General features: G+C 39.8%; 1 long non-coding RNA gene across 1 annotated transcript; it reads left to right on the top strand.

Moving 5' to 3' along the window:
• The first annotated feature begins 5,950 nt into the window (after positions 1-5,950).
• Positions 5,951-6,504, top strand: LOC311023227. The gene is made up of 2 exons (XR_014598197.1): positions 5,951-5,991; positions 6,403-6,504. It is a non-coding gene; the product is annotated as an uncharacterized lncRNA (long non-coding RNA).
• Positions 6,505-6,970: the final 466 nt, after the last annotated feature.

The raw sequence follows: 6,970 nt of genomic DNA, 5'->3' as shown, positions 1-6,970 counted from the left end.
CTGCAAAAGAGTAGAAAACTAAATTGGGCTTGACCTGCCAAATTAGATAATATTAGATTGTTTAATAGCCAAAGAACAGTATGTAACTCTCTGCAGCACAAATACATAATTGGACAACATCAGACAACCATGTAAATGCATCTCTGTGGTATGTGAGCAGGGAGGAGTTCAAAGTCCTGATGGCTAAGGGAAAAAGGAAGGTGTTTGCAAAGCATTTAGTCTTGTAGCGCCTCTGAAAGAATAATAATGATTCAAGATGTGTGTATAATGTTTAAAACCAAGGAGGGAATGTAAGCCCTTGTTTTATCAAAAACACTATTTGTGAGATACATTGCATGGAACATACTCTATAAGATATCAGAGCATTAATGTAGCATACATTTGCTATGTAAAAATATAGTGGATTATTTTCTACCTGACAGAGAAAGTAGTCCCTCCCGCCAGGCTGGCGGTGCTATTTAGAGCTTGTTAGTGGCTGTGAGCTGCCCCACCGGTTAGCTCATGGCTGCTGCTCTGCACTGATAAGGCTGGCCCGACCATCACGCCATCTCAGAAGCTCCCACCCTCCGATTTGTACTGAACACCTCTTTATTTACTCAGCTGAATATATTTAGAATAAGAAATGATGAAAGCCACATTATCATTTTATCACGTCATCACGCTGTATAACCTGTCATTATTGATACATATTTAAGGTTAAATTTCAACATTTAAAGGTGCAATGTGAAGCGTGTTTCTATTGAAACAGTAAAACGCCGGATGATGTGTGAAAAGGGAATGCAGAAAGGTGTTTCACACCTCACATAACCCTCACGAATGGACTTCATAAAGACCTTGCTATGACTGGACTGGTGCATGCTGGGGGCAGGGAAAAACAGGAATGACACAAATTTGTCATGTTCACCTCTGGTCTCCAGAATCATTTTCTATCTAATTCTCTTTCCAGCCCGGCAGGTTTAATGTAGAATCCAATCATCAGCCTCCTTTTTTATTTCAGAGGAATGGCAATGTTGAAGTGGGGGAGGCAGTGGAAGCCCATTCGTGACACTGGAGTGTATTAAAACAACATGAACACAAATCGAGGTAGGAATGCTTGTTGTTTAAGAGGCCTTACCCTGAATGTACAACAAGAGCATAGGTTATTCATCCCAAGAGGGCTGGGTCAGCTGCAAGTCCATGCCATTTCCCCTTAATCCACTTTAAAGATTAATGTCAAATCATTGTGTGTATGTTATGAACTCCCATAATGACTTGGCTGGAGGCTGCATGTGTCTCTGTGTGTATTTGTGTGCACTGTCGGCATACAGTCTGCACACACGAGTGCATTTCCTGTATGTAGGAATCTCACTTTTTACCTCAAAGAATAGGTGAAGCCATTCAAACCGAACAGAGAAGGACAAACACCTGACGTGGCTGCCTCTTTTGTTACTGCCCAGTAAAGTAGAAAAAAAAAAAAAAACAAGAATAAGATTTTCACCATCCTCTCTCACACTCTAAAAAAAACACTTTAATCGTGCAAATCGGCTCTTGTCAGCCGCAATGATGCAAGACGCCTTAAACTCAAGAGCCAAAATGCTCTGCTGCCAAAATGAACTGTCCTCATTGATTAACATTATCCATTACCTCTCCAGTCCTTTGTGGAACATTATTGCAAATCTAGACAGGGAGAGAGATGCTGTTTACCTTGGCGGTCTAGCCTGCTATTCATCATATACTGTAGCAGATTGGTTGATAACTGCAAATACCATACATCGGAAATTAAAAAAAGAAAACACGTACATTCAGATATTTATTACATGTAGGCCTAGCCACTGTTTCTAATTAAGCCACTGATAATGTTACCATGTACTACGATTAAGCACACAGCCTGCTATATTATTATGCACAGTCGTGTACACGGTTGATTAAAGGTTTGTTTACAGATACGACTGAGCCTGGGTTCCGCTGGATGCTAATTTGGCGGACTTAAATGAGAATGGGGGTTATTATTTAAGATGACAGCTTAGTGTATTTGTGCACGCAGCATGTTTGCACTCCTCTTTCTCACACGGAGGAGCTCACATCGCTATTGACAGAGCACTCTGAACAGATTTGCTCATGAGCTCAGGAAAGTCAATAGCGAGAAATTAAGACAGTCAACAAACATAACAAACAGCGGAGGGCCGGGACGCGTGCATCCGAGCACGGGAAGCAGGATGGATTTCAGGACTGTGCTGCCAACGTTGAATGACAAGTAATAACATCAATATTTAGGGAGTGGGTTCTTATGGCATTTTGTGGTGAGATCCCCGATCCTGCATTCCTTTTGAACAGATTGTGTTGGCAGTGAGAGCGCAGACACACGTGGCAGCAGGCCAGGTGATGACCCTGCGTTGATGGATGTGGCAGGCATGACGAGAGGCAACTAGCACACCATGGCTATCCGCATCACAGCTGATCGTGTCAGAGTCCCTTTTATTTGCTGACAACACTGGAAAAAAACATTCATGTTGTACTGGGATATGATCCACTGCTAACACTGAGTGTGGCACTAATAGCACACCACACACAATATACTAAAAGTGCACTTCAAGGATTTTATTTAGTGAATAACTAGCATGATGATTCATGTATTTTAGAGCTCGTTCATACTCCTATTTCTGCAATAAATTGCATTCTGATGTGGAAAACGTCTAAATGAAATGATTCATACAAAAAAATGCATTTAATGGTCTGTGGCTTATTATAGAGAATATGTTGAAGTAAGGTTTGTGTTTTGTTTTTCATTACATCCCTATTGGTTCCAGTTGCTTATAAAGTTCAGATGCAGAAACTTTCGATATATATATTGTATCAGGAGAAATAAACTCCAAACTTTGATAGAATCTAGAACCCTTTTCTTAATATCCTACCACCGTTAGACCCTAACAATTAAAGTCGAGCTGCAATGGCATTTTGTTTTATCTAGCTTCCGCACGGTGACTTATTTCTAAACGAAATGAGAAAAGGCAGCTGGGACGTAACGTTGGGAGGAATTTGATTTGATAGTTCAAAAGATTAGCTCACGCCCTTCTCTAGATCCGTGCAGAGCGGAAGTTGCAGATGAATTGATAGATGGATGTCATGATATCATTGATTGAAACTGGTTGGTAGTAGCTGATGTAAGAATGCATTTTATTTTGTTTGTTTATTTTAAACTTTCTCTAACTTCTGTGTACCTTGAAGCCTCATGTGGAATTCCCATGGCACTCATGTTATGATAATTCACGCCTGGCAAACACGTCACATTACTTAACATCTGAACTCATTTATGAAAACAAATGACATACAACAACATTAAATGTCAAAGCAGTGTTCACGCCGAGGATTTGATGAGTGACAGAGTTCAAAACATCCAACAGGCAGTTTGATTAAACCCTTCTTTGACCCGGGAGAATTCAACAGACGTGTACTCCATTCCTCACATTTCAATGCAAGAATCTCTGTGGATGCTAACTGACACAAGGAGGAAATTATATGTCAATTACTTTGAGGTGAATACATGGCAGTGAGATGAGTTTTTTTTTAAATGACAAATGAGAAACAAGTCAGGTGAAGACTAGCAGACCTTGACTATCAAATAAATCAATACACACAGACACACAGGGATAATATAATAGGGAATTTGCAACATATTTCTAGTTTTCGCTTGAGGCTCATTCAGAAAACTATATGACACTGAAACCTATAAACTAAGTTACATTTACACAAATTCTGAATAAACAGTAGTGTGCATTATACATGAATAAACCAAACATCCTGTAAAGTAATATGGTGTTATGTTCAGTTTGCACACGTGAGCATTAATCAGTGAAAAACGTGCAGCAGTCGTACTGAGGGAGGATCACACCGTCAGTCATTGTGTCTGCTTAGGTATTACCGTGGCCGTGATATATTTGTGATGAAGGCTGCAAATGCAGCTCGCTTATCAAACAATAGTGTTTTTACTCTGAAGCCCACAAGGACACACACACACACACACACACACACACACACACACACACACACACACACACACACACACACACGTGAGTGAAAATAGCTTGCAATTAGAGATCTCACTTTAAAAGTGTTTTTAAATGTAATTAAAATATATTCACCTTCTCGACTACGCCCACTTGACCCAATCAAATTCCAACCAAGAAATGTCATATTCCTAATGTTGACACACGCAGAGAAAAAATGAAAGTGATTAATAACGTGACAAATTAAAATCTGGATCTCTAATGGACCAAAAAAAGCATAAGCTCGTTCCCTGTACAGGAAGATGACAGAAGAGGAATACAAAGCAGCCCCTTCTCTGTTATTTGAACTACATTTCCCACACGCTAAAGCCTCACTTCCATTTCCCATAACCCTTTGCGCCGCTCTACCGCTCACAGGAACAAGAAGGTCGCACACAACAACGTTGTACCGAGGCACAGAAGAAACCAGACCGTAATCATGCTTGGACAAGCTGTAAGGCGGTTCGCAACGTCTGCTGTTCGTTCTTCACACTATTCTGAAGGACCAGGGAAGGTGAGGTTGTCACCTGAGTGCAGCGTTGTTGTTTTAAATGTGCTTTTTGTCTGCTTTCGGCCTCCTCCATAGTCACAGCCTAACGTTAGCTTGCCTTCACTTTACTTGGAGGTCATGTCCGTCATTTGACAAGAACGTGATTGTAATGCTAGCAAAAACGCGTCACATGCACGCGCGTTTTCTCCTTTTATAATGTAACGTGAATGTGGTGACAGGTTTAGGACAGCAATAGTTGATTTGTTGGTGGGGAAAACCTGTGACGGTGACCTGTTAGCAGTTAGCTTTGTGGCTAAGACGATGTTAAGGCTAACGATAAGCTAACTACTGCAATGCTAACCAAGTTACCGGTAACTAGCAAACCAGAATATGTCTGTTAAAGCTATGTGACATGCTGGTATACATATAATGCAGGAGTCTTTATGAGAAGGACATCCACAAACCGTAATGCGAATATGAATGTGTCAACGAAGTTGCTCAGATACGCCACTTCCGGTTAATTACCTGAAACTTAAGGTCACAGATAGCGTTACATTACTTTGACCTGTTCATTGTGTATGCTAGTCCACCACATTATTAAATATAATAGAGTGTGGTGTCAATACTGTGTCTTTGGATACTAATTGCAGTGTATGTATTTTATCATGTGAACTTAATGGTTTGAGTGATGTTATACAAATAATTGCTACAGTGGCTTTTTAATTTTGAAATGCAACTTAACATGAGGAATCACATTACAGATTTTAAAGAGTTCTTAACCCACTGATCATATATTTATGTAGCTTTTTCCCTAAATAATTTGCTTCATTTCTCCTGATGAAATTGGTCGAGTTCTTAAAATGCAGACACTTAATTGCCTTCAGTGGGCGTTGTTAACCACCTGTCCCACTCATGCATGACATTTTCGGCAAGAAAGGAAAGTCATTTTAAAAGTACACTCTTATCATTGAGACAGTTTTCTATTTCACCTTCAATTTCATTGACAATCCCTGAATTTTAAATGCCCTTTTTCCCCCAGACTCATTCTTTGTTTCTGACCCTGGCTACCTTGTAATACATGGCTGTGTTATGAAACTCTTACAGATATCCTGAATATAGTTGGACTGATCATTTGGAATAAAAGTGTAAAGTCACCTGTTCATTGTCCAGTACAGATTTAATTGTGTATCAAATTTCTAAGTGAAGTTGTATAGAGAGCACCGTCCAGTCAAAGGTTAGGTTAAACAGTTCAGTAAGGAACAGTGTGATGAAACGAGTTGCATTCATCCTTGGAGTTTCACTCGGTCATAATGGTGTCTCTTTTAACAGAACCTGCCATTTTCGGTGGAGAACAAGTGGCGTCTGCTCGGCATGATGGTGCTGTTCTTTGGCAGTGGCTTTGCATTCCCCTTCATCGTCGTCAGACATCAGATCCTGAAGAAGTAAAATGGGCCGGCGCTGTTTTATCAGCCTTCAAAGGTAATTGTGAATGCCATGTTTATCAAGCATATCGGCTTTCATTAAAATGTCAGGATGATGTGGCATTTACTTCTGCCTTGGTTTAAACGCTGACCTAGGACAATGACAGTCCTTTACTGTTCCTCTTTAGCCTTTTGGCACAGCGGCATATCTTAAATAAATTGCCTGTATGTCTGAGACTGACTGCAACAAATGTCATTTGGGTTGATATTGACGCTCTGTTTAGATAAGCTTTAGCAAGTAAATGTGACAGTTTATTCCAGACATTGATGTGTATCAGCTGCGCACGAGTCGGAGTTTTTGTCATATTTATCTTTGCTCGTGTTTATTCAGAAATTGCTTTTCCGTCGTCTCGTGTATGCAAGTCATCCTATCCCCTTTTTTGCCCTATTTTTTTTGTTCTCCCTGCAGGTTGTCAGCTGGAACATATTCATCCATCAGAGTACTATCCACATAGAAGAATGGGAATCTCTTAATGTTCTTTGTAAATAAAGTTTCCTCAAATATAAAAAATAGTATTCTTTTTTTCCTTTTGCAATACAGAAAACAGAATGTTTGCCATGTAAAAGCCATTATATAGCTAAACTTAGCTAGGGTTTATCAACCTTGCTACACAACAGACTTGATTTATTGTAACATGCTTAAGAACACGCGTTTATAAGATGATGGGTATAGAATCTGAACCTTTAAAACGTGTTCCCTTTGATTAGCTAAATACACATTGCAGGGTGTAATATGTCTGGGTCCTATAAAGGGGGTGAGCTTCTTGTCATCGTAAACAATCATCTAGTATTTGCTGTTGGCTCAACATCCTGCTCTGCCAAATGTGAAATTAATATAATAATTCTCCAGATTTATGAACACAGTTGCCAGTATAAAAACAACCATATTCAAGTGCTGAGGAGATTCATAAAATATGTAGCCTGTTGGCGTAAAGACATACTGTAAAAGTTAACAGACAACACATCACTTTGTGAAT

Source organism: Eutrigla gurnardus (assembly GCF_963514095.1).
Source record: "Eutrigla gurnardus genome assembly, chromosome: 13".
Taxonomy (NCBI): Eukaryota; Metazoa; Chordata; class Actinopteri; order Perciformes; family Triglidae; genus Eutrigla; species Eutrigla gurnardus.
This window is presented reverse-complemented; position numbering and strand designations above follow the sequence as displayed.